Source organism: Schistocerca serialis, chromosome 3, assembly GCF_023864345.2.
Source record: "Schistocerca serialis cubense isolate TAMUIC-IGC-003099 chromosome 3, iqSchSeri2.2, whole genome shotgun sequence".
Lineage (NCBI taxonomy): Eukaryota > Metazoa > Arthropoda > Insecta > Orthoptera > Acrididae > Schistocerca > Schistocerca serialis.
Window position 1 is genome coordinate 232588000 of NC_064640.1, and position 26498 is coordinate 232614497.

The following is a 26498-nucleotide window of genomic DNA, read 5'->3' on the forward strand; positions in this document are numbered from 1 at the left end:
CCAGCCAAATAGGAGTATTGTGCATTTTTGACTACTTTCTATACAGCTATGAGAAAAGCTGTTGCTTTGTTCGGTTGTTGTCGTTCGAAACCACTGCAATCTTTTGCATCAGCAACCCAAGGGAGTGGAGATCAAGTCACCTACATAGCTACCCGTCATGAAAAGCAGATGGAAAAATTGACTGGTGGAAATAAAGAATGTAAGCAGTGGTTACTGGAAGTCTTCTCCAACACATTATTTCACGATAACACTTTAACCAAGGAATTCATGTGTTCCTCGCCTATCAGATTTTTCTTCTTCATTACCTTTTTGATTCTTTCTTGACGTTTCTGCTGTTTAGGCTATTGAACACAGTCTTTGGAATTCCTGCAGCAGAACAGGCGAGTACAACACACACACACATTGCGCCGACGCGGACTCTTCGAGTATTTGCTGCTCTAAATAATTATAAAAAGTGTTGTTATTAAGCTATTTTTAAATGTTTGCAGGTGTTATAAATATAATATAAGTGTTGTCACATTAGTGGAAGTGTTAGTGAAGTGTTAAACAAGATTAAACGGGGTAAGAAGTTTATTTTCCTTCTCGCGCCTATAGCACGGATTTTAGGCTTAATTTCACGCGCGCGTATCATAAGTAAATAGTGACTTAAACTTATACGTAATTACCAGTTTTTTTATTCAGTACTCTCTCAATTTATTTATATCTGCTTGAATAGTTTCTAGGGTCCTTCGTTTACGTTTTAGTCAGTACTTAAATCAGTTTATGCCCTTTCTGTTTTTAGCATGAGTGAGAAGTGTGTGACATGCCGTAGGATCGTTAGTTCTGTGGTATGGTGTGATAGGTGCTGTGGTTTCTTTCATTGGGGCGAATGTAGTGGCGTGGGAAATGGGGACATAGATGAGGCTCACCAGTGGTATTGTAGGATCTGCAGTAGAGATAGGAAAATATTGGAACAGGAAGGGAAAATTGCAGCTCTTCAAGCTGACCTAGACAAGGCAAGGGAGGATCTGGACAGGTTAAAGAGGGAGAAAGGTGAACAGAGGTGGGAAGTGGCAACAGGTAATAGGGGGAACAGGCAAAGGAGAGCATGAGACAGCTTTGTCATAAATCTTGAAAATAGATTTGACCTGTTGCCTCAGTCAGAATTGGATGAGCCTCATGTAGTTGAAGCTGTAGAAAGGGCACAACAAGCTTTCAAGGACTTGAAAAAGGTAGGGAAATTTGTAAAGAGAAAGAAAGTTCTGTTGTTAGGTAGTTCCCATGGTAGATGTGTTGGCCAACTACTGCAGGAAAATGTAGGTCCAGAGTACCAGGTCAGAAACTTTTTCAAGCCTAGTGCAGATCTGGGTCAGGTAACAGAGGATGTAGGTTCTCTATGCAAGGATTTCACAAAGGAGGATGTCGTGGTTATAGTGGGTGGTCCTGGAAATAGCATTGACAGAGACTCTGAATATTCCATAGAGAGTGACCTGGTGAAGATAGCATCAGCAACGAAGCATACGAGTGTTGGATTTGTGTCGTCTTGAGACACCATGATCGGCCTCATTTGAACTCTTCTGTAGGGAGAGTGAACTTGGAGTTGGAGTGGCTGCTTAGGACGGATATAGGATCCCATATTGGTTTGATTCCTGTGGATGCTATTGATAGGTGGGACTACACTAGGCATGGCCTTCACCTCAATAGGAAAGGGAAAACTGTCCGGGTTGATTGCAGAAAACTTAAGGGGGGACACTGTCACAAGTAGTAAAATACCAGTGCTCACGGGTGTCAGAGGGATGCCTTTTTTACGATAGGGAAGGGAGAAAGAAAACTAGTTTTAAGAGAGATTGGCAGACACACTCAGTTTGAGAAAACAGATGAACAGGAGTCAGATTTTAGCATACAGCCTCCATTTAAACAATGTTTAACAGAAAGTAATCAGAAACTGCCAGAAGGCTATTTACACCTACATTGAAAATGTACTTAATTCATTAAATAACAAGTTACAAGCATCAGGTATTTTCTGTGATTTGTCAAAGGCATACGATTGTGTGAACCACAACATCCTTTTAAATAAATTAGAATTCTGTGGTGTCACGGGCAGTGCCGCAAAATGGTTCAAGTCATACCTCGCTAACAGGAAACAAAGGGTGTCAGTGCAAGGTGCTAGTGAATTAAGTCATCAGTCATCATCAGAATGGGAAGAAATTACATGTGGTGTCCCTCAAGGATCCATCTTAGGGCCATTGCTTTTTCTTGTGTACATTAATGATCTCTCATCAGTTACACTGCCAGAAGCAGAGTTCGTTTTGTTTGCAGATGACACAAGTATTGCAATAAATAGTATGTCGAGTGTAGTTCTAGAAAGATCTGCTAATGATATTTTCATGGATATTAATAAATAGTTTAAAGCCAACTCACTGACATTAAACTTCGAAAGGACTCACTATATGCAATTCAGAACATGTAAGAGTTTTCCACCCAGCATATGCATAAAGTATGAAGAAGAGCAGATAGAAGAGGTTGACAGCCTTAAATTCCTTGGATTACAACTTGATAATAAATTCAGTTGGGAGGAGCACACCACAGAACTGCAGAAACGCATTAACAAATCTATATTTGCAATTCGAGTGTTAGCAGACATAGGCGACATAAAAATGAGAAAGCTTGCATGCTCTCCCTACTTTCATTCCATAATGTCATATGGTATAATATTTTGGGGTAACTCTTCAAGTAAAACAAAAGTTTTCAGAGTCCAAAAGCGTGTAATACATATTATTTGTGGAGTAAATTCACGGACGTCCTGTAGAAATCTCTTCAAAGAACTGGGTATACTAACTACTGCCTCTCAGTATATTTACTCCTTAATGAAATTTGTATTAAATAATATCTCTTTTTCCAACAAACAATTCAGTTCATACATACAATACCAGGAACAAAAATGATCTGCACAAGGACTTAAAAGCACTTACTTTAGTTCAAAAAGGGGTCCACTACTCAGGAACGCTCATCTTCAATAATTTACCAGCAAACATAAAAAAATTAATTACAAATAAAGATTAGTTTAAAAGGAGCCTGAAAGACTTATTAGTGGCCAACTCCTTCTACTCCATTGACGAATTTTTTAATAGAAACAAATGATGTATTGTACATATTCATACTATGAGTATTGTTGTTTGAGCTTAAAAAAAACACATGTTCTACATCCACGAGGATCTCCTCGGCAAGGATCTATGGAACGAGAAAATCTAATCTAATCTAATCACTAACACAGAACTGTCACTTGTGAAAAAATAGAATGAATTCAACAAGTCCTATGAAGGTGACAATGAACATTAAGGTTGCATTGTTGCCTGCTTTCACACAAAAATAGTCCTTGTCAATTGACAAAGGCTGATTTTATCATAAATTTTTTGATAAAAGCTGTTTTTGTAGAACCATTACATTTCTGAGCCGCAATAACTCAGAACAAGGGACGCTTCTGCCATATCTCACTTGAACAAATCGTGAGTGTTGGGGATAGCTACAAGATTGAGCTGAAGCTGCGAAAACAAAACAAAAAAATAGATAACTATTGTTTTTTATGAAGTTTTCATTTGCAAATGTTTGAAGTATGAGGTTGAAATTAAACATCAAGGGGCAAAAATAGATGATGATCAGCTTCATAGTGAGTCCACCAGTTAGTAGGGTGTTCATTACACTTTAATGAGAACGCTATTTGGCATGTAGTGCTGCCAAGAAATGGTTGATTCTGTATGTCCTTTCTAGAATCACTCTGTTCTCTATCCCACCCTTAGTTTGTAAGAAGAAAAAGGCAGTTACCTCCTACTATCCACAAACGTAAATATGAATGCATTATGTCAATTGTCAGAATTTTAATGTGCTTTTAAGTTAAAAGCATTGTATATTAATGCATTTTGATAGAAGATAAGAGAATGGGAAAGTGAACCAGCTCTGATAAAGTTTATAATGAAGTGTCCTGTGATATATTGTGATCCTCTGTAACAATGAAATTTGTATATCAATAATAATTTATGTATTTCTGGTAAATATGAAATGTAAAGTAAGAGGTAAGTATAAGAAAATACTAATTGTCAGAAAGTAATGAGGAAATATAAATATCAAACATAATGGAAGATCTTTAGAGTATGTGTAATTTAGTTCCAACTGCATGGTTGGTTATATGGTATTGAGAAAGTCATTGATTTAGTTTGATGTGGTGTTAAGTTCAAATGTTCATATTTTTGTGAGTATGTGCCATGTTATAAGCCTTTTGGGCCAAGTTAAAGAACATTGCATTAAAAAGAAAATATTGTTGTTTTCAGTAAAGTGTACTGAGAACAAAATGTCATGGATTTGCCTTTCAGGCACAACAAAAGTTAAATGTTTATTTATATAAGTTTTTTGCCTGTTGTGTAATAGAAGGTAAGGTCTTGTCAGTAGTTTGGTTTGTTGATGTTGAGTGTCAATCAGTAGAGTCATTTCTTGTGAATAAGCAAAGCAGGAATTTTGATGTGTAACTAGTGACATACTGAAGTATGAGAAGCAGTGACATGTTATGCAATGGTAAGGTGTATGGTAATGAGTTGACAGAGCACAGAGAGGGATATTACATGACAAACTGAAGGGAATATTAAATAGTATACTTGAGACAGCAACGGTTAGCGACCCTATCTTCATAGTAGCTCCTTTTAGTGAATGTAATTATTCAATGAACATATTTGTATGGAGAGAAGCAAGTGGAATAAGAGGCACTGATAAATGGTAAAGTTTGAAAATGTGCAAGAGCGTTGTGTTTTGTTGTAACGACTCACACAAGTAATATGATGTAACCTACTGAAAAACTACCTAGAAATATGATACTGTATGTAGTAACAATGTGATGTTTTGAAGAAAAATGATAATAGTGTTGAAGTCTGTTGGAAAATTACTTAGTCAAGCTAAATGAAATGCTAATTTATGTAATAACTTGATGTATATAAACTGCTGCTATGTTTACTTCAATGACACTGCACTGTTTACATCTAATGTAGTGTGATTGTTTTTCTGACAGAAGTTAGAAATTGCTGACAATTTCACTAATGCAGTTTTACATTTTTGAACCAAGTATATTGATCAAAGTTCATGGATGACCAATTGAATAAATCAAAGAGCTTCCATTTTCGTTCTCTACATATTTCATTATAAATTCTCTTTTTTCTGTTACACTACTAATTGTATAAATCCATAATGAGTAAGAAATGTGTATCTAATGAGAAAGCATCTTTATTGCAGATTTAAATATAAGAATTGCTATAGCACTAATATAGGAAATTTGTCTTTCAGGAATTATATGTAGACAAGGAAAAATAAATTCCTGGCTTTTTCTCAGATAACTCAGTAAAGAAAACAATTTTTCTCAGGTGGAAAGACACTTTTTCTGTTTCAAGTGACAGTATACTTTCCCTCAGATCAAGGAAACTTTTCAGTCTTTTGAATGATAAATGTTTTATACATTGGCACAGAACACCTCGGCACTTTAGGAAACGAAACCAACAACAACAAAAAATACACATTTTGGTCAGATCTTTGAGTTGCAGCAACAAATACATTGCATTTTTGGTATTAAAGAAGTATAAATACGAAATCAACCCAACACAGCATGTTAGTTTCTGAACCATTGAAATAGAGTCAGCGATGTGTCTATGTGTTCTTCCTTTTGTTTAGTGTTGAAAACCATGCACACCGTTTTTTTTTTTCAGATTAATAATTAACGCATTGTCCAAGAACCATTGTGCTGCTTTATTGGCTGATATGAAAGTGTTTTTCTCAAACGCCTCGAAGTTGTTGGAAAGATTTAGCATAGCCATATCATCTGCACACAGATCTTATTTTTATTTTCATGTGTTTGTAAGGATGTAGAGGCATATATCACTAGGGGTAATGTGGTGTCACCACCAGACACCACACTTGCTAGGTGGTAGCCGTTAAATCGGCCGCGGTCCGTTAGTATACGTCGGACCCGCGTGTCGCCACTATCAGTGATTGCAGACCGAGAGCCGCCACACGGCAGGTCTAGAGAGGCTTCCTAGCACTCGCCCCAGTGGTACAACCGACTTTGCTAGCGATGGTTCACTGACAAAATACGCTCTTATTTGCTGAGACGATAGTTAGCATAGCCTTCAGCTACGTCATTTGCTACGACCTAGCAAGGCGCCATTGCCAGTTACTATTGAGATTATGAATAATGTACCATCAAGAGCGATGTTCACCATTTATGGTTTAAACTTAAGTATTCCACAGCTACGTCCTTTTTTGCTAGTCTAATTTCCTTGTCCTGTTCCAGACCTCACGCCAGCCTGCGTGAGCTAAAACGCATGCCTTTCGGCTTCCTCTCAAAACCGGGTTGGCTCTCTTGCCAATCGACAACAGGTAAGATAGATACTGCATACAGGAAAATTAAAGAGACATTTGGAGAAAAGAGAACCACTTGTATGAATATCAAGAGCTCAGATGGAAACCCAGTTCTAAGCAAACAAGTGAAAGTAGAAAGGTGGAAGGAGTATATAGAGGGTCTATACAAGGGCAATGTACTTCGGGACAATATTATGGAAATGGAAGAGGATGTAGATGAAGAGGAAATGGGAGATATGACATTGCATGAAGCGTTTGACAGAGCACTGAAAGACTTAAGTCGAAACAAGGCCCCGGGAGTAGACAGCATTCCATTAGAACTACTGATAGCCTTGGGAGAGCCAGCCCTGACAAAACTCACCTTCTGCTGAGCAAAATGCATGATACAAGCGAAATACCCCCAGACTTCAAGAAGAATAATTCCAATCCCAAAGAAAGCAGGTGTTGACAGATGTGAAAATTACCGAACTCTCAGTTTAATAAGTCCTGGCTGCAAAATACTAACATGAATTCTTTTCAGAGGAATGGAAAAACTGGTAGAAGCCGACCTTGGGGAAGTTCAGTTTGGATAGTAGATATGTTGGAACACGTCAGGCAATACTGACCCAACGACTTATCTTACAAGATAGATTAAGGAAAGGCAAACCTACGTTTCTAGCATTTGTAGACTTAGAGAAACCTTTTGATAATGTTGAGTAGAATACTCTCTTTCAAATTCTGAAGGTGGCTGGGGTAAAATACAGGGAGCGAAAGGCTATTTACAATTTGTACAGAAACCAGATGGCAGTTATAAGAGTCGAGGGGCATAAAAGGGAAGCAGTGGTTGGGAACGGAGTGAGACAGGGTTGTAGCTTATCCCCGATATTATTCAATCTGTGTATTGAGCAAGCAGTGAAGGAAACGAAAGAAATATTCGAAGTAGGAATTAAAATCCACGGAGAAGAAATAAAAAGTGACATAGTAATTTTGTCAGAGACAGCAAAGGACCTGGAAGAGCAGTTGAACGGAATAGGCAGCGTCTTGAAAGGAGGATATAAGATGAACATCAACAAAAGCAAAATGAGGATAATGGAATGTAGTCGAATTAAATTGGTGGATGCTGAGGGAATTAGATTAGGAAATGAGACACTTAAAATAGTAAATGAATTTAGCTATTTGGGGAGCAAAATAACTGATGATGGTCGAAGTAGAGGGGATATAAAATGTTGACTGGCAATGGCAAGGAAAGCATTTCTGAAGAAGATAGGTTTGCTAACATCAAGTATAGATTTAAGTGTTAGTAAGTCGTTTCTGAAAGTATTTGTATGGAGTGTAATCATGTATGGAAGTGAAACGTGGACGATAAATAGTTTAGACGAGAAGAGAAGCTTTCGAAATGTGGTGCTACAGAAGAATGCTGAAGATTAGATGGGTAGATCACATAACTAATGAGGAGGTATTGAATAGAATTGGGGAGAAGAGAAATTTGTAGCACAAATTGACTAGAAGAAGGAATCGGTTGGTAGGACATGTTCTGCGGCATCAGGGGATCACCAATTTAGTATTGGAGGGTAGTATGGAGGGTAAAAATCGTGGAGGGAGACCAAGAGATGAATACACGAAGCAGATTCAGAAGGATGTAGGTTGCAGTAGGTAGTGGAAGATGAAGAAGCATGGACAGGATAGAGTAGCATGGAGAGCTGCATCAAACCAGTCTCTAGACTGAAGACCACAACAACAACAACAACAATGTTTGTACATTATTTACAAATAAATTGAAAATAATAGGACCTATAACAGATACTTGAGATACACCATCACCTGATCTGTTTCAGTTGTTAATGTTTACATATTGCCTCCTGTTACAGAGATAAAATGTTATTCAATCTGTTGCTTGTCGACGAATATCAGTATTCTCTAGGTTCTTTACCAGGACTGAATGATTGTGTTCAACGCTTTGGATACGTCAAGTAAAACCCCAGACATTATCATGAGGTCGTCTAAGGCCTGTACAATAAATTTTATGAAAGATTCAGTTGCTGTTTTCATTTACTTCCCTTTCTGGTATCTGTGCTTTCTGGAGTTAGTGTATTATGCTTTTCTAGATAAGCAGTTAGTCTGTTGAGCATGAGTATTTCTAATATTTTGGAGAAGCCTGTTTCTAAGGATACTGATCTGCAATTTTAAGATAATCATCTTTTACATTTTTATACAAGTATTGCCTTCACTATTTTAAGTTGATTGGGAAGTATTCCTTCTTGAAATGAGCAATTGACAATATCCAACAGTGGTGTAATTATTTGTGCTACCACTTGTTTGATTAGGTAATTTGACGCATCATCATATTCAGCAGACGTTTTTCCCCTTAACCTTTTTAATAACCTTTGTCACTTCCTCTTTAAATGCTGGCTTCAGGAACATAGAGTGGCTTGGCTTACGTGTTACTGTGAACTGATTAGTTCCTTGGTTATTGCATGTAGGCTTTAGATTTTCTACAGCATCTATGTCATTATTATTCAGGATGTTGACAATTTCTGTTTTGTATGTAATGATTTCTTAACTGAAATTCGTACTTTCTATTTCGTTAGTTTACACTGTGCTTTTTGCCGTGGCTTTCAGATTTAAGTTTTTTCCCAGTCTGTTTTCATCTTGTTTGTTGATTTTGAAATAATCTCCTTATCTGATTTAGCTCATTCTTATCTTATCAACTGCCTGTACTTCTATTGGTGCTTTTTGTACATTTCAATACTTTCCCTCTGTTTCGTCATGCTTAGGGTAGCCTTCTGTTCTATTATTTCTTTTGTGATCCAGTGCTTGTTTTAAAGGATTTTTCTTTTCCTCTTGGTTTTTGGAAATGCTATACTGAAGAGTATGTGTTATGGTTTCTTGAAAATCGTTGTATGTTTCATCTGTTCCCTGAGCTTGAGGAACATCTGCAAAGTGTTCTTTTCTCAATATTGCGATTAACTATGTTGATGTTTCATCGGTCAAATAGCCTAATACCTCTTTCTACGTTTTTCTTTCCTTTTGTGAGCTTAGATTTCCATCTAATTCACTTAGCTATTGAAAATGATAAGAAAATCCTGTTTGTAGAACCTTTGTTGTATGTTCATTGCTGTCTGTATTACTGAAAATATTATCAATAACTGACTCAGTTTCCAAAGTTACACATGTAAGTTCCGTTACAGTTGCCTTCATGTTGTACTGTATTAGCATCTCCTCAAAGTTTTTCCTTCTCTGTGTTTCTCTTTCCATATCAATATTAAAATCATCACATATTACACAATCTTTCTTTTTTTCTAGTAGAGTGGAAAGTTTTTTAAGGAAAATATTGTTTTGCTGCTTGATGATCAGTGCACACAGAATATGCTTAACTCATTATGCACAATGCCTGTAGTTTCAAAATCTCTATCTTTACTTCTGGGTAAATTTTTTTATGTATCATGCATACTGCTGTCATGATTCTATTTTAACAAATATTGCTACTCCTCCACCTTTATATTCCGATCTGCAGGGGTAATTAGAGGAACATAATCTTTTACAGCAAATCTGCATATTTCATTCTTTTCAAATCCATGTACACTTATACACATTATGTCTGGGCGTGTTTCATTTGTAAGTACTTCTAATTCTTTATTGCTCATATATTGCATATTTTTATGCAGAATTCTGAACTTTATTTCTTTTTCCTTAATGATATAGTTCTTAGTCTTTATTTGATTATCATTGTCATATATGTTGCCTCTAATATTTAACTTCCAATTTTTTTCTTTCTCTGGCTATACCATAAGAAATCACAGGGCAAATGTTGAGATGTCGTTGTTTTTCATATTAAAGTTCTAGTAGGCACTGTTTCAGGTGGCTTTTCTTTCTTCCTTTGTGCAACTGCTGCTTGCTGCTCCTCATCAGATTTTTTGTTTTTGTTTTTTGGACTTTCTTCCAGTAACATATGCTCTTCTTCTGCAGAGAGTTCTGCGATTTTATTTATGTCTCCATTTCTATTGGTGATGTGTTACAATTCAGCTCAGTCTCATTAGGTAATAGCTATTTGTTACTGCTCTTCATCTCTGGGTTTGTCTGTTGGATTAATTTGCAGTGATGTTGTTTCTTCTTCCTGGACTTCCTGGACGTCTTCTTCCTGAACAGAATTTGGATTTTGGTTTGGTTTCATCATTTCTACTGTGAGGATATCATTGTCCAGCTGATTATTCTCAGATAAACTTGTATAACAATTTTGTCTGCCATAGGTATGTTTGTTGCTCCTAATAATGAATTTTTCTCTGTCTCACTCATCAGTTGTGCTTTCAGACTGTTACATAAAGCTATTTTTCCTTTTAATACAATTTGCAGCCTGCCCCTTGTATAGTCATTTCCAATGAGGAATATGTTTAAGTCAATTACTGTACCATGATCATGCTGAGCTGTTGCTTTTATTATTTGGCTGTTAAATTTACAAACAAAGTGGTTTTTGCTTTGAATGTCGTATCTGTATGGGATTGCAAAAAATAATAATTTCGTGTGAACTATGTTTAGTTTTACTTTATGAACAGATTTTCGAAATAGGTACGGTTTCTCTTCTTTATAGCTGTCGTTTGTTCCGGCAATGACTACTAGACTGTAGGTTTCACTGCAGTGTTTGGTCTTTTCATTAATGTAACTTTTGTTCAAATGTGTGTTAGTTCATAAGGGACCAAACTGTAGAGGTCATCGGTCCCTAGACTTACACACTACTTAAACTAACTTAAACTAACCTATACCAGGAACAACACACACCCATGCCTGAGGGAGGACTCGAATCTCAGGCGGGAGGGGCCGCTCAGTCAGTGACATGGCGCCTCTAATCGCTTGGCCACTCCGCGCGGCACGTCACTTTTGAACTATGGAATTATGTGAACCTTGTTTTAAAACTGAAGTCACTGTATATTTCTTTTCTAGAATATTATTCAGAAGCTTTGTGCACTGCTACCACGATTGTCGCTTAGTGAAAGTACTACCCATTTTGGGCACAAGCTTTATTCATCTTGTTTAAGCGGATTCGCTTCGTTTGACTCTCGGTACTGGTATACGTCCTTGGGTTTTATAGTCTTCGGCAATCGAATTTCGTCATTTCTTCCAAGCATATGTTATGGCTGTTTCAGACTGGCGTACTTGTCATAGAACTCCTCATTTTCTAATCTGGTGTTGTTCTGTATTTTTATAAGACCATGGCAATGGTTGCGAAAATCCACATGACAGAAATCTTCTTCCAAAACATTAAGTCACTACTGGAGCTGTTAAATACACTCCTGGAAATTGAAATAAGAACACCGTGAATTCATTGTCCCAGGAAGGGGAAACTTTATTGACACATTCCTGGGGTCAGATACATCACATGATCACACTGACAGAACCACAGGCACATAGACACAGGCAACAGAGCATGCACAATGTCGGCACTAGTACAGTGTATATCCACCTTTCGCAGCAATGCAGGTTGCTATTCTCCCATGGAGACGATCGTAGAGATGCTGGATGTAGTCCTGTGGAACGGCTTGCCATGCCATTTTCACCTGGCACCTCAGTTGGACCAGCGTTCGTGCTGGACGTGCAGACCACGTGAGACGACGCTTCATCCAGTCCCAAACATGCTCAATGGGGGACAGATCTGGAGATCTTGCTGGCCAGGGTAGTTGACTTACACCTTCTAGAGCATGTTAGGTGGCACGGGATACATGCGGACGTGCATTGTCCTGTTGGAACAGCAAGTTCCCTTGCCGGTCTAGGAATGGTAGAATGATGGGTTCGATGACGGTTTGGATGTACCGTGCACTATTCAGTGTCCCCTCGACGATCACCAGTGGTGTACGGCCAGTGTAGGAGATCGCTCCCCGCACCATGATGCCGGGTGTTGGCCCTGTGTGCCTCGGTCGTATGCAGTCCTGATTGTGGCGCTCACCTGCACGGCGCCAAACACGCATACGACCATCATTGGCACCAAGGCAGAAGCGACTCTCATCGCTGAAGACGACACGTCTCCATTCGTCCCTCCATTCACGCCTGTCGCGACACCACTGGAGGCGGGCTGCACGATGTTGGGGCGTGAGCGGAAGACGGCCTAACGGTGTGCGGGACCGTAGCCCAGCTTCATGGAGACGGTTGCGAATGGTCCTCGCCGATACCCCAGGAGCAACAGTGTCCCTAATTTGCTGGGAAGTGGCGGTGCGGTCCCCTACGGCACTGCGTAGGATCCTACGGTCTTGGCGTGCATCCGTGCGTCGCTGCGGTCCGGTCCCAAGTCGACGGGCACGTGCACCTTCCGCCGACCACTGGCGACAACATCGATGTACTGTGGAGACCTCACGCCCCACGTGTTGAGCAATGCGGCGGTACGTCCACCCGGCCTCCCGCATGCCCACTATACGCCCTCGCTCAAAGTCCGTCAACTGCACATACAGTTCACGTCCATGCTGTCGCGGCATGCTACCAGTGTTAAAGACTGCGATGGAGCTCCATATGCCACAGCAAACTGGCTGACACTGACGGCGGCGGTGCACAAATGCTGCGCAGCTAGCGCCATTCGACGGCCAACACCGCGGTTCCTGGTGTGTCCGCTGTGCCGTGCGTGTGATCATTGCTTGTACAGCCCTCTCGCAGTGTCCGGAGCAAGTATAGTGGGTCTGACACACCGGTGTCAATGTGCTCTTTTTTCCATTTCCAGGAGTGTAAATATTTGAGACATAATACTTCTTCGTTCATTCGCTTTAGATTTTCCTCTGTAGTCGTAAACATAAATCTTTTATGTGTTATATTTCAATGGTATGGATCCTGACCGTATTTTCTCATCTGATATGGAGTATACATTACATTGTTTTCATATCCAAGTGTTACTGCACTTCCATAGCTGGACTCTGACGCATCTGTTTGCATCTTCATTTTAATTAAAGTATTTTGTCCGTATTTTTCACTCGTGATGCAAAAATTGGAAGCTGCAGAAATTTTACGCGCTGTTTACAGTAATTAAAAGCGAAAAGAAGCAAAATCTGTTGTCACTGAAATAGTGCCGATAGTAATGAAAATCTTTTTTCATTTCTTAAACTGAACATTTACTTTTCTCGGTCAAAAATTTCTCATTTTTGCACTGGTTAAAAAGGAACACGTTCCTAGGTAGCTATCTATCAGCGTCTTACACGTAGTTTCATGTTCCATGGATCATTTGCACGATAAATCATAATAATGTGGAACGAACCGTTTTACATTCATACCGCAAATTAATTTGTAAATATGGCTACATGCTGAACAGTTATAACTTATTTTTGATTTTTATTTCTTTTATTTATTTATTATTATTATTAAATATACAGCTGTTAGTAATCCCTACCCATCACCTTTAACCCATCATGAGGATAGGAATTCTTCTACAGAATCGACAGATGCAGAAATGAGTTTGGGTCTGCTGCAGCGAAGTGTGTTGGGACCATTGTTGTTTATGATGCATTTATATTAATGATCTTGTGAACAATATTAGTACCAACACGAGACTTTTCTCAGATGATGCAGCTATCTGTAGTGAAGTACTGTCTAAAAGAAGCTGCTTCAGTCAAATCTTGATGAGATTTCAAAGTAGTGCAGAGATTGGCAACTTGCTTTAAATGGCCATGAATGTAAAATTATACACTTCACTAAACGAAAACGCATGTTATGATATGGTTATAATATAACTGAATCACTGCAGGAATTGGCCAACTCATACAGATACCTGGGTGTAACAGTTTGGAGGAATAGTAAATTGGGCGATCACATAGTCTCAGTCATAGGTAAAGCAGGTGGCAGACTGCGATTGTTTGGTACAATGCTAGGGAATTTCAGTCAATCTGCAAAGGAGAATGGATTCAAATTACTTGTGCAGCCCATCCTGGAATACTGCTGAAGAGTGCGGTGCCCATACTACATTGGACTCACAGGGGATATTGAATGGATACAAATAATGACTGCACAAATGTCCGCCACTGGTAGCTGAGTGGTCAGCGCGACGGAATGTCATACCTAACGGCCCGGGTTCTACTCCTGGCTGGGTCTGAGAGTTTCTCCGCTCAGGGACTGGGTGTTGTGTTGTCCACATCATCATCATTTCATCCCCATCGAGGCGCAAGTTGCCGAAGGGACGTCAACTCGAAAGACTTGCACCAGGCGAATGGTCTACCCGACGGGAGGCCCTAGCCACATGGCATTTCCATTGTACAGCACAAATATTCACAGGATTGTCCAACCTGTGGGAAAGTGTAACGAAGACGTTGAAAGAACTGAAGTGACAGGCATTTGAAGATAAATGTGAACTATTCCCTGAAAACCTACTTAGATAGTTTTTAGAACCAACTGTCAGTAATGAATTTAGGAATATATTACAACAACCTACGTATTGCTCCTATAGAGATAGTGAAGACAAGATTAGATTAATTACAATGCATATAGTGATATTTAAGCAACATTTATTGCCATGTTCCATACTTGACTGGAACAGGAGAAAGTTCTAACGACTGGTACAAGGGGATATACCCTTTGCCATTCACTTCATATTGGTTTATGGAGTATGAATGTAGATGTAGAATCTGTGATGTGAAGGTTGAAACACATTCGCTTGGTAGAACAGGAAATAATAGACAGATGATGTTGTGAAAGGCCAACGACAGTTGGAGGTTGTATCGAACTTAATACAGATAGTACAGAAGCACAGTTCCTGAAGACAAAAAGTGAGGACAATAGACGTTGGATCAATAAGCGTTACACATTAAGACACTTGCTTGTAAATGGTAGCAAAAATAATTGAATTGTACATTGGAATTTTTTCAAAAACCTACTTAAAGATCTTTCGGTGTGCATCAAACCCATGTTTTGCTGTTTTCACACACCAGATGTTATCATTCGACTCCCATTCGAGAAACATATACTACACGAAGATTTTTCCTGTTGGCAACCCTGTTAGAAGATACTCTTTTGGATGCTGTTACGTCTTTCCCTGTGTATATTTGGTTTTCGAGCGCAGTTTTGATTATAAACGATTCTTTACTATGTGGGAACTATAAATTGACATGATTGGTAATAGTCAGCAGCAGTCAGGAGACTTCGTGACGTAGTGATCTGCAGATGTTTGTTGCCAACTGTGCGGCTACCATTAGCCGGTCTTGACTGCATTGTCATGTGTTCGTTTGCTTTGTTGCTGAGCTGTGCTCTCACTGTCTGTTTTGTAGCGCTATTCTCATTGTGATTTTTCAAAAATGACTGATAATCTGGAGCTGGCACATCACAGGGGGACCTTTTACTTCAGTTTGGAAAATGAAACCGGCTAGCAGGAGCTCATGGAAGTTCAAAACACAAGTTTCTCTTGCCTGCACTGCCTGCTTACAGTAGATGTATGAGGCTTGCACTCCTCCCCCATACTGGAGACTCGATTTAAGCCCAAGATGTAGCAGAGAAATGGGCTACATCACTTACATCTTCGTTCGTCTAGAGGAGGTACTGAAACACATTTTCCACCGATGGACATCTTTCATCACACATAAGTTGGAAGTCCCCTGATGACTGTGGTATGGAGAGGTTTTCTGTCAACGATCGCAGGTAGCTAATGCTTTAAGTCACACATAACACGCTTCTCTCTCTCTGTCTCTCTCTCTCTCATTCTCTCCTTCTCATTCAATCAGAGTCCCCCACCCCTTCTCTCGCTACAGGTGGGTAGTGTGAGTATGGGAGAGTTTCAGTCCCGTCATCACAAATGGCCCTTTTATCATCATGAGGTGACAGGCCGATTTTAGACTGCAGCACAGTGTACACCTCGTGTCCTGTCCATCAAATACTAGTTTGCCATACCATATGCAACAGCTGCGGTGTAGCACCACGAACACCACTGTACAGGCACCGCAAATATTCTTCGATAGGGAGGGCTCTCTATTCCATACTGATATAGTGTTTATACGGGGTCTATCAATAAACTATTCTCCCAACCAATTTCAATAACAAACGACAAACAATTAGTTATCTTTAAAGGTAATGATAAGGGAAAGGATTAATTCGCCCGAACGCTTCACTTGAGATATTGCATTTATTATCACACCCGTCAGTGCAAACCACAGAACCCGCAAGTGTGACAATGAGAGACTATATGCACTCGTAATATTTGGTATATAACTTAAGAATTACTTAATAAACACTAGGAATCAATGATTACTCCTTTAAATAAACATATTTAAGACCATAAACGATAAGGATCAACAGTTAATAAGGTCCCATAGAACTAGAGCAAGGATCACCTTTTCAGTCTCCGAATGAAGTCGGTATGTGACATATGGGACAATCAGACGTACATTAAGTGTTACACCGTTAAGGACGATCAGTCATTAAGAATTATAACCACAGATTAAAGAAAGTTCATCTAAAGCAATTAACGTCAATAGCAAATAATTAAGTCACCTCTCAGCAAATGCATCAAAACCAAGTCTTTCAGTTCTATAACAATGTTGGATCGTTGATACGCTGGACTACCGACACAGAAGGCTAAATTTTACCAAACAGCAATTTCTCCAAACCTAGAAATATCTTAATAGTGTACAATCCTTATCCACAACTACTCTAATTCGCCTTTCTTGGGCATAACGGTGGAGTGGATAATTAACCTCTTACTTCATTCTCCTGGAACATTGAGAGGCAATAGAAGCAACTCTTACCCCAGCGCGGCTCAGGAAAGAGGATGGCTCCACCAGGAGGTGGAAACATTTACCCGAACTGGAAACGGAACTCGTCTAACACGAACCACTAAGTTGGACGAAGACCGGTTGGCGATTTTGAATTATTACCCAAAGCTTGCTGGCAAGCGGATGAAAATTACAGAGCCAAAGGTAGCTATATTTGTATTCACAAGAACAGATAACTTCTGCAAATGAGATTCCGGCAGAACTACCGCAATAGTATCAACACAGTAATTCGGGACTGAGGAGAGCAAGTCAACAACGGTCTCTGCCCAATAGACCCAACATTTCAGACAGACCAAGCAACCGACATCAGTCGTGGATAGGTGTGTTACCAAATAGAACCTCTAGCAATACCTTAAATATAACTAAATAGAGCACTTAAATGCCACGGGGACCAAGCTCCTTAACACAAGAATACGTACACAATAACAGCGGCGTTTTCGTTTTCCATTTCCTTTTCCTGTTTTCCTTTTTTCTTCTTTTCCTTTTTTACTTATTTCCTTTTCTTTCTTCTTTTCCTTTTTTCCCCTTTTTTTCTTTTTCTTCCTTTTCCTTTCCTTTTTTTCTTTTTTTTCCTTTTCTTTTTCTTTTTGACGCCCACCTTAAGCAAGTCAGCATGGCTTTCAAATGCACGATCATGGAAGAGGGCAGTAATTTCCGATCACAAACTCAAATCAGAGAAACTTTGCCGCACAGTTATTAATAGCTCCCACAACACTGGGAGATTGGCCCTGCCAGACGACGACCATTGCACTAACTAGATGCAAAATCTTACTTTAATTGATGACACCACCTTGTGGAGGTTACTGGCAGCCGCAGATGGACTTCATAGCTTCCCCAGTCCATGAACGGAAACCAAACATTGTCCACAGATTTACGGTCTCTTGTGTCCTCACGCCCCAGGTTTTTGAGCCCATCCAGACTTAGCATAGAGGGACCGAACGTTCCGCTGCAGAACGGTTGTCCAGGACCAAACACTCGTCCAACTCCTCTATCCGCCCTCGGCACGGCACACAGCGCCTCCTCCCATCGGGTGTGCTAGCAGTGCGCTCACGGAGAATCCGCAACGCTCTCTAGGAAAGCAAGGAAAATCCAAACAGAAGGTTCTTACAGTGGTCCCTCATTTCCTGGACTAACCTTTCCAAGCAATTCATCTTTCCTCCCTTAAAAAAGAACCTATCATTCTGAATCTAGGAGTGCTGTTACCTGTTTTTATATGTTCTTCTAAGCTGTACTGGGAATGAGCCATCTGAATGTATTTCCAGATCACCCTTATTCTCTGTTTAGGAATTAAGTTGTTTGCAAACATGGTGGCAAGTGGAAAAGAAAGCTTTAATTTCAGTGGTAAAAAAGCATGACAAAAATGTAATGTCTAAACTATGAGACTGAAGGAATGCTTATCTAGTATGCAATTCATAATCAGTACACAACGTATGGAAATAAATCAACTTAAATCATGAAATCATTAACTGATGCCACATAAAAACACGCCGAGATATGCACAAGAAATCATATACCCTGCAAATAAGTGGATTAAACTTTCAAACAAACACAGTATTCACATAGTGATAGATCGTGTGAACAGTGTAAATTTTGTGCACGAAAATCCATATGAAGTACTTTTAGTTAAGACCTGTATTGGTAAAGTTACTAATGAACCATCTGGAGATAAAAAGGACTGAGCAAAGGAGATAGGCTAACTGCACTGTAAAAAGAAAATGGACAAAAGTGACTGTGAACAATAAAAAGGTGCCGACCTCCAGTAATCAAACTGGGATGTTGTTGAACCTCATGGGAAAAGTGATTGGGGACACTAGTACAAGAGAAAATGTAACACACCACAATAGTATATTTGGAACATGTAAACTTCTTTTAACAAGCACAGCTAAAATTTATTTTTTATGGATAGTTAAGGATGAGGAATAGTCACTGGATTAAGCAACAGAAGTGTTTATGAATTCAACGGCTTTTTGAAACACCAATTTGAAAGTTGTGACTGAAGTCAGCCATGGAAAATTATTGGTGCTGAACACAAATGATTTTTATGTTTTCCTCATTGGAGCACATGATATAGCAATGAACAAACAATACAAAAGAACAAAGATGGCTTATTGCCATGGGTTACCAAAATGGTACTCTATAAATCAAGAAGTACAAAAAGCAATCAAAGAGGTTCAAAATATCTCCTCCAATTTAAGAATGCAACATTCGTGGATATAAGTGAACATGGAAGAAGGTTTCACACTACTCATGGCCTAGCCTCAACAGAGTGAGAAAGAAATTTATTACTTACAAGAGTTTAAAAACCATAGGTATAAAATTAAATCTGAAGTATGACATCTCAAAAGCCTTACCTCTCAACAACAAAAGTGATGTGTTTAATTCTGTGAATAAGAAGTGTGTGGTAACAGAAGTGATATCTTTCAAGGGCAACAAAGAAAGTAATAGCGTAGAGAGGAAATAGTAGAAAGGAAAATATCACCCTGAACTGTGACAACAAGTAGTTACTGACCCCCAGCAGACTGAAAATCTCTTCAGGCAGCACTATGCAAACAACACAAAAAATATAACAATCAATAATGAGAAGACAGCAAAAACAATCAACAGAGCAAAGTAAATTCTTACCTCCACTCTGTTTATCTCTTTGATACTACCCTGAATGAAATCAGTCATATAGCAAAAATCTTCAAAAAAGTCCTTGGGAACTGAGGGGATTCTAGACTTCATCATAAAGGAATATATTATAAACACTGCAACACTCCTTGCAGAAATAATCAACTCATCCTATTCAACAGGAAGCTTTGCTGGCTGTCCTGAAGCTACAAAAATGACAGCTGTTCACAAAAAAGGTGACAAAGCTAATTTAGGAAATTATAGACTTTTCTTTTTATTATCAGCTTTTGGCAAACTCACTGAAAGATTCATGTCTAAGAGATTAATGAAATTCCTGGACAAGAAGAAAATCCTCACTGATATCCAGTATGGTTTCCAGAAAAATAAATCCATTATTAATGCCATCTATAATTTTTTACAAAATGCCTTAGAAGCAATGAGCATAAAGCAAAATGCTGCTAATATTTTCTTAGAGTTTAGCAAAGCTTTTTACATCTTGGACCACAGAATCCTGTGGGAAAAGCTCAAAAGTACTTCACAAATTGGAAACGGAAAGTAGTACTAACACATGAACTAAATGATAGTACTGGAACATATTTTTCAGAGGCAGGAATAATATGTGGAGTCTCCCAAGGATCCATTCTTGAGCCTATTGTTTTCCTTCTGAAATAAATGACATAAATCTCAGCATTGAATCACAAATAAATACCTAATTTACAGATGACGCTCATATCTTTCTTGGAGCAAATGGCCCAAGACAACTACAAGCAAACATAAATAAAGCCACCTATCAGCTAAATGACCGTTTTGAAGCAAATAAGATAAGAATAAATCCATCCAAAATAACTTTTCTATGCTTTTGTTTAAATAGGGTAGCACCCAACACCTTTGTGACACAAACGCCAGTAGAATTACACTCTCACTGGAAGCAAAATTTTTAGGCGTGTGGCTTCAACATGATTTCAAATGGCAGACTCACATAACAAAATCAAATGTGACACTTAAGAAAGTATGCCACAGCCTACATTTACTTTTACACAAAGCAAGCTTCCACACTGTTGGAGTTGCGTACTTTATCCAGTTCCACAGCATTCTACAGTATGGGGTCACAGTGTGGTGTAACACAACTCATCTTCCTGAGCCAAAAACGAACTGTAAGAACAGTGCATCAAGCGTGACAAACAGATTCCTGCAGGCCACTCTTTCAGTAGTTTTTGCTCTCTCCCCTGTATTTTTATTCTAGAAACATTTAAATGTATGAGGGAGAATTTAAAAGAGATAAAAAACTTTAATGTCATGAACATTATACCAGCCAAAAGGCAAACCCCATGTCCAGCCACTGTAGACAACAATGTTTAAAATATCCATTATGAAAAGTGCTATAGACATGTACCATGGTCTCCCACTTAAAATGAAAATTATTTTCTCATTTTCATTGTTTTATAAATCCCTAAGTTGTTAGTAGATCTCTACTTTTATTCAGTGGCAGAATTTTTAGATGGCGTGTAGTACAGAGACTTCAAATGGCTTTATGGACTATGGTACTTAACATCTGAGGTCATGAGTCCCCTAGAACTTAGAACTACTTAAACCTAACTAACCTAAGGTTCTACACACACATTCATGCCCGAGGCAGCATTCGAACCTGCGACCGTAGCGGTCGCACAGTTCCAGAATAAAGCGCCTAGAACTGCTCGGCCACCACAGCCGGGCACAGAGCCTTCAAGCAAAACTAAGACAATTTCCACTGCTGCTAATGGAAGACCAAATAGAGTTAATTTGTTAACATCCCACAGTCTGTAGGGATTTACTGGATGAGTAAAGAATGAGGAATTTTAGTATGTTCCAAATGGCATTTTGCCCTACATACAACTAATCCTTCTCTGTTTTTATCTTTTTTCTGCCTGTGTATCATTTACATTCACCAATTAGGCTCCAGGAACATGTTCTAGCTTTGGCATCTTCACTCCATCGCTTCCTGAGCTGATATACATGCCTTGTTGCAGTCTGTCTACATTTTGCTTCCATTTCTACTTATACACAGATCTAAAAAAGTCTTGCATCATCTTGGTTCTGAGAGTTCTGGAAACTGTACAGAAAATTGGAATAGAGATCAACATAAACATCATTTCCACCCTTTTCATTGCTCACGAAAACCACATATTATGTGTTGTACGACCATACAGCGAGATCTTCACAGATGGTTGTCCAGATTGCTGTACACACCGGTACCTCTAATACCCAGTAGCACACCCTCTTTCATTGATGCATGCCTGTATTCATCGTGGCATACTATCCACAAGTTCATCAAGGCACTGTTTGTCCAGATTGTCCCACTCCTCAATGGCGATTCGACGTAGATCCCTCAGAGTGGTTGGTGGCTCACATTGTCCATAAACAGCCCTTTTCAATCTATCCCAGGCATTTTCGACAGGGTTCATGTCTGGAGAACATGCTGGCCACTCTAGTGGATCGATGTCATTATCAGGAAGGAAGTCATTCACAAGATGTGGACGATGTGGGGGCGCAAATTGTCATCCCTGAAGATGAATGCCTCACCAATATGGTGCCAATATGGTTGCACTATCGGTCGGAGTATGGCATTCATGTATCGTACAGCCATTACGATGTCTTCCATTACCACCAGCAGCATACGTCGGCCCCACATAATGCCACCCAAAATATCATTGAACCTCCACCTTGCTGCACTCGCTGGGCAGTGTGTCTAAGGCGTTCAGCCTGATGAGGTTGCCTCCAAACACATCTCTGATGGTTGTCTGGTTGAATTCATATGCAACACTCATTGGTGAAGAGAATGTGATGCCAATCCTGAACGGTCCATTCAGCATGTTGTTGGGCCCATCTGTATTGCGCTGCATGATGTCATGGTTGCAAAGATGGACCTTGCCCTAAACGTCGGGAGTGAAATTGTGCATCATGCAGCCTATTGTGCACAGTTTGAGTCGTAACACGATGCCCTGTGGCTGCACAAAAAGCATTATTCAACATGGTCAGTTGCTTTTTGGGGATCAAGAAATATTGCCCCTCCTTGACACCCTTGGTCCATGGCTTTCAGGATGATTCAGTAGCAGAAATAGTTGTGCTAGTAGTAGTAATAGTAGTAGTAGTAGTAGCCATTTATTTATCCAGAGATCATAACCTGCAATGATGTCAGACACACCTGGGTCATATTTGACTTTTTGATCTATTCCCAACTAGGGATATGCCTGTACTTATTTTTAAGCAGATTCTATGTGTATGATCAGTATTGTCTTGCCCCTTACCCCCCCCCCCCCCCCCTTCCCCTCCCCGTGGGAGCCATTCATCCTGACCGTGCAGTGCTACATGGTATATTCAATAGTAATAAAAATTAATTTCATTATTATTCCAATTACTTGAGTTTCATCATTCCAGGTCTGTATGCTGTAGTGAGAGACCCATCAGTATCAGCAGAGTCATTCTTCTCAAAAACGGCGGCAAACATTACCAGTGTTTATGAGGAATGACATTTTGATGTTACACTATGTGTAGAAATTAATGACATTATGGCATAGTCTGCAAAATGGTGGTTAATTTTAACGTAATTTATGACATAAAATTGATGTTACAGTGTGTAACTGTTTCACTAGCATTTTATAATGTCATGGCACATTCTGCAAGGGGTGGAAAACATTTGTTCTTCCACTCCTTTATGGTAATTATGTGTGTTGGAATGTCATCAAAGTTAAAAGTGGTAGCCAATATTACGATAATTAATGTTCCAAAATGATGCCATCAAGTCTGATACCTTAATTAACATTATCAACATCAAAGTATTGGACATATCCGGCCCAATAGCTGAACAGTCAGCACGTTGGATTGCCACACACAGGGGCCCGGGTTTGGTGACCGGCTGGGGAGGGAGATTTTCTCCCCCCAGAGACTGGGTGTTGTGCTGTCCTCATCATCATTTCATGCCCACTGTCGATGTGCTAGTCGCCCAATGTGGCATTGCACTCAATAAGACTTGCAGTTGGCAGTCAAACTTCTCGACTGGGAACTCCCGGCCACTGATGCCATACGCTCATTTCCATTTCCAGTGTTGGATATATTTTGAATGCACCCAGTAGATGGAAATGGCTGAATCTACCCCATGCCTGTGAATACCAGCCATCTCCATCTGCTGAAGCTGATTCCCAATCACCTCCTCAGTCCCGATATAATTTATTCATCAAATTTAACCAAATGTAATGACTGAAAAGGAAATCAAAATAATTACATATTTTAACTGATTATAAAAGAAATAAAATAAAATAAAAATAAAATCTCAAGCATGAGAAAAAATTTAGATTTGTGAGTAAAGGGATAAAATTTTTTAAAAAATTCTAAAAATATTCTTACTTTTTAAAAATGTAATAAAACCTTTTCTTATAAATTAAACCACAGAATATGACTAACATATGATAAGAATTTAAGTTTGACTAAAATATTTTTAATGAGGGAAAAATATTTTTAACAAACCAAGAGAGAAAAAAGTCAAAACTAATATTTACAAAACCATTTTTAAACCATCTTTAATTATAGAATATTTTAAAAGCAAGGAACACAGAGTACTGAATATATACTAAATTATAGTGATGATAATTGGTATGAAGATCAGGAATTTGTTTTTAATTATAAAGAATGTATTATAGATATTTGTGAACACGAGAAAAATCAATTTTTTTTCTTTTTTGTAACTTTAAAAGAATTTGAGAACTATCAGAAAGATATTGGTGATTTATTATTATACATTTATTGTGATAATTATATTTGTTTATCAAAAACTCTTGTGAATATTGTGATTTGCAAATGTAATTAAAGATTATATAAAATTTTATATAGTATTTTTACAAGTTTCTCACTCAATAACCAAAAAATAGAAGATAATTTTTGTATTGATTTAATGATTTTCAGTTAATATCCTGTGTTGAGTATCAAATGTTATATTTTTCTTGCCACACATTATTTTATAAATGATAGTATGATTAGAAATTTTATCACTTAATGTGAAACATAATTTCATACTAGTTTCTTGGATAGCTAACACATTCATTCTCCTAGACATATCTGTATCAAAAATAGGATAATTCTCTATGAAAATGAATGGATTTACATCGACATTGCTGTTTAGTTGTGTGACTTACTTAAAATCTTGGAAAACATCATAAGCATTTAGAAAATGATTTGGTTGACCTACATTCCACATTACTTGAGTAGAAACTTCATTTTTAGCATTCTTTATAGAGATATTCTGTAATTTAACATGATCAAATAAAGAAGAATCAGTCAGCTGATTATTTTTTCGATTAGTTTGAAAAATCACAAACCTAAAATAATGCATATCAAATTCTTCAGAATTATGGTAACTGGTGATATTTATTCAAAATTTCTTTTTGCACTTAATCCTGCAATTTCGGTGGTTCATGATTAAAAGAACGAAAATAGAATTTTTGGATTTTTTACTCTTTCTTGTTGCAACTCGAGTGAATACTCTGGCTTGTACCTGACTACAGAAACACGAATTTCCATTGATTCCACAACATTTTCACCTTCCTAAGGAGGTGTATCTTTTATTTCAACTCCAGCTTGATTTCAGTCAGACCATCAAAGAATGGTACTGTTTGCACTAGAACTCCAGGGAAAAAGTACAGCCAAAGCTCCTTCCCACATAACTTCCTTGCAGTCTTTAAGGAACCCACCAAACAAATCTAGTGGAAAGAGTAGTTCATTTTTCGTACTCTTTATCTTCCCATTATTGAGGATATGACCTTCCATGGTCAACTCATGGGCTAGAGATGAAGTCAACTGGATAAGAACAGATGAAGAAAAGAAAGGGTAGTCCATCCTAGACAAAATAATGTTACCTTTCTTTATGGTGATAACATGGAATAGCTTTGCCACATAGCCATCAATCAATTTTTTATTGAATTTTTCATCATATGTTGGATAATCTGTACCATCAGCTCCACTAATACTGAAGCTCCTATACAACTTTGCACCATTAAGATGACTTTAACCATCACCAATATGAATATAAATCTCTGTCTCCTTACTACGAATATTTAAATTATTTTTAGTCTTCTCATCTACAGGGAATGAGTAAAATTGGTGGGTCTCAATCTTATTCATTTATAAAGGATAAAATTTACTAAGACATTTCTAAAACAACTGTTACATAATCACCATGGAAGTCAATCAGATTTTCATTTTCTTCTGTTACAGCTATTTCTAAATTGTGTATAGAATCAAAAATTGGCATATGTACGGAATAATGTGGGTTGTGAAATAATGGTGCACCAAATTCTGTATTGGGTTTCAATGAAACAATAATATTAGTTTTTCTATAAAAGTGGCCACTCTGTTTACATGCATTCCATCAGCCAAATTAAAATTTATTTTGGAATAGAATGGAATAATTTTAGGCCCATAATTGCCAATAGTTTTTTCATTGGCTTCAATAAATTAGTTGTTGCATTCTAATACACTTCAATGCTATCCTTTATGTCCATATATTATTTCACATCACTCTCAATAATAACTTTATTTAAAATTTCATCAGCTTTAATGTGAATATAGGATTTTTTTGTGTAAGTAAATTTTTCTAAATTTTTCAAGTTATATTGTCCAATGGGAATTTATATCATTTCCCCCTCACAATACATTTTATTATTTTCTGATGTGATATGTGTAATTAGAAATGTTGTATAAAAACCAACTAGTGACACATTACCATAGCTATAGGTACTGACAGTCTTGTTTTGAGTGCAGATGACATACTACTCAACTTAAATAGGA

The 26498-nt window shown here is 38.3% G+C and overlaps 1 protein-coding gene and 1 long non-coding RNA gene across 4 annotated transcripts in view; one reads left to right on the top strand and one right to left on the bottom strand.

Annotated features, from left to right (window-relative positions):
• LOC126469980 (uncharacterized) lies at positions 1–24576 on the top strand. The gene is made up of 4 exons (XR_007586103.1): positions 1–199; positions 341–561; positions 6305–6390; positions 23097–24576. It is a non-coding gene; the product is annotated as an uncharacterized LOC126469980 (long non-coding RNA).
• LOC126469971 (uncharacterized) overlaps positions 1–26498 on the bottom strand; it is a 382949-nt gene that overhangs the window by 76237 nt on the left and 280214 nt on the right. The window lies entirely within an intron of this gene.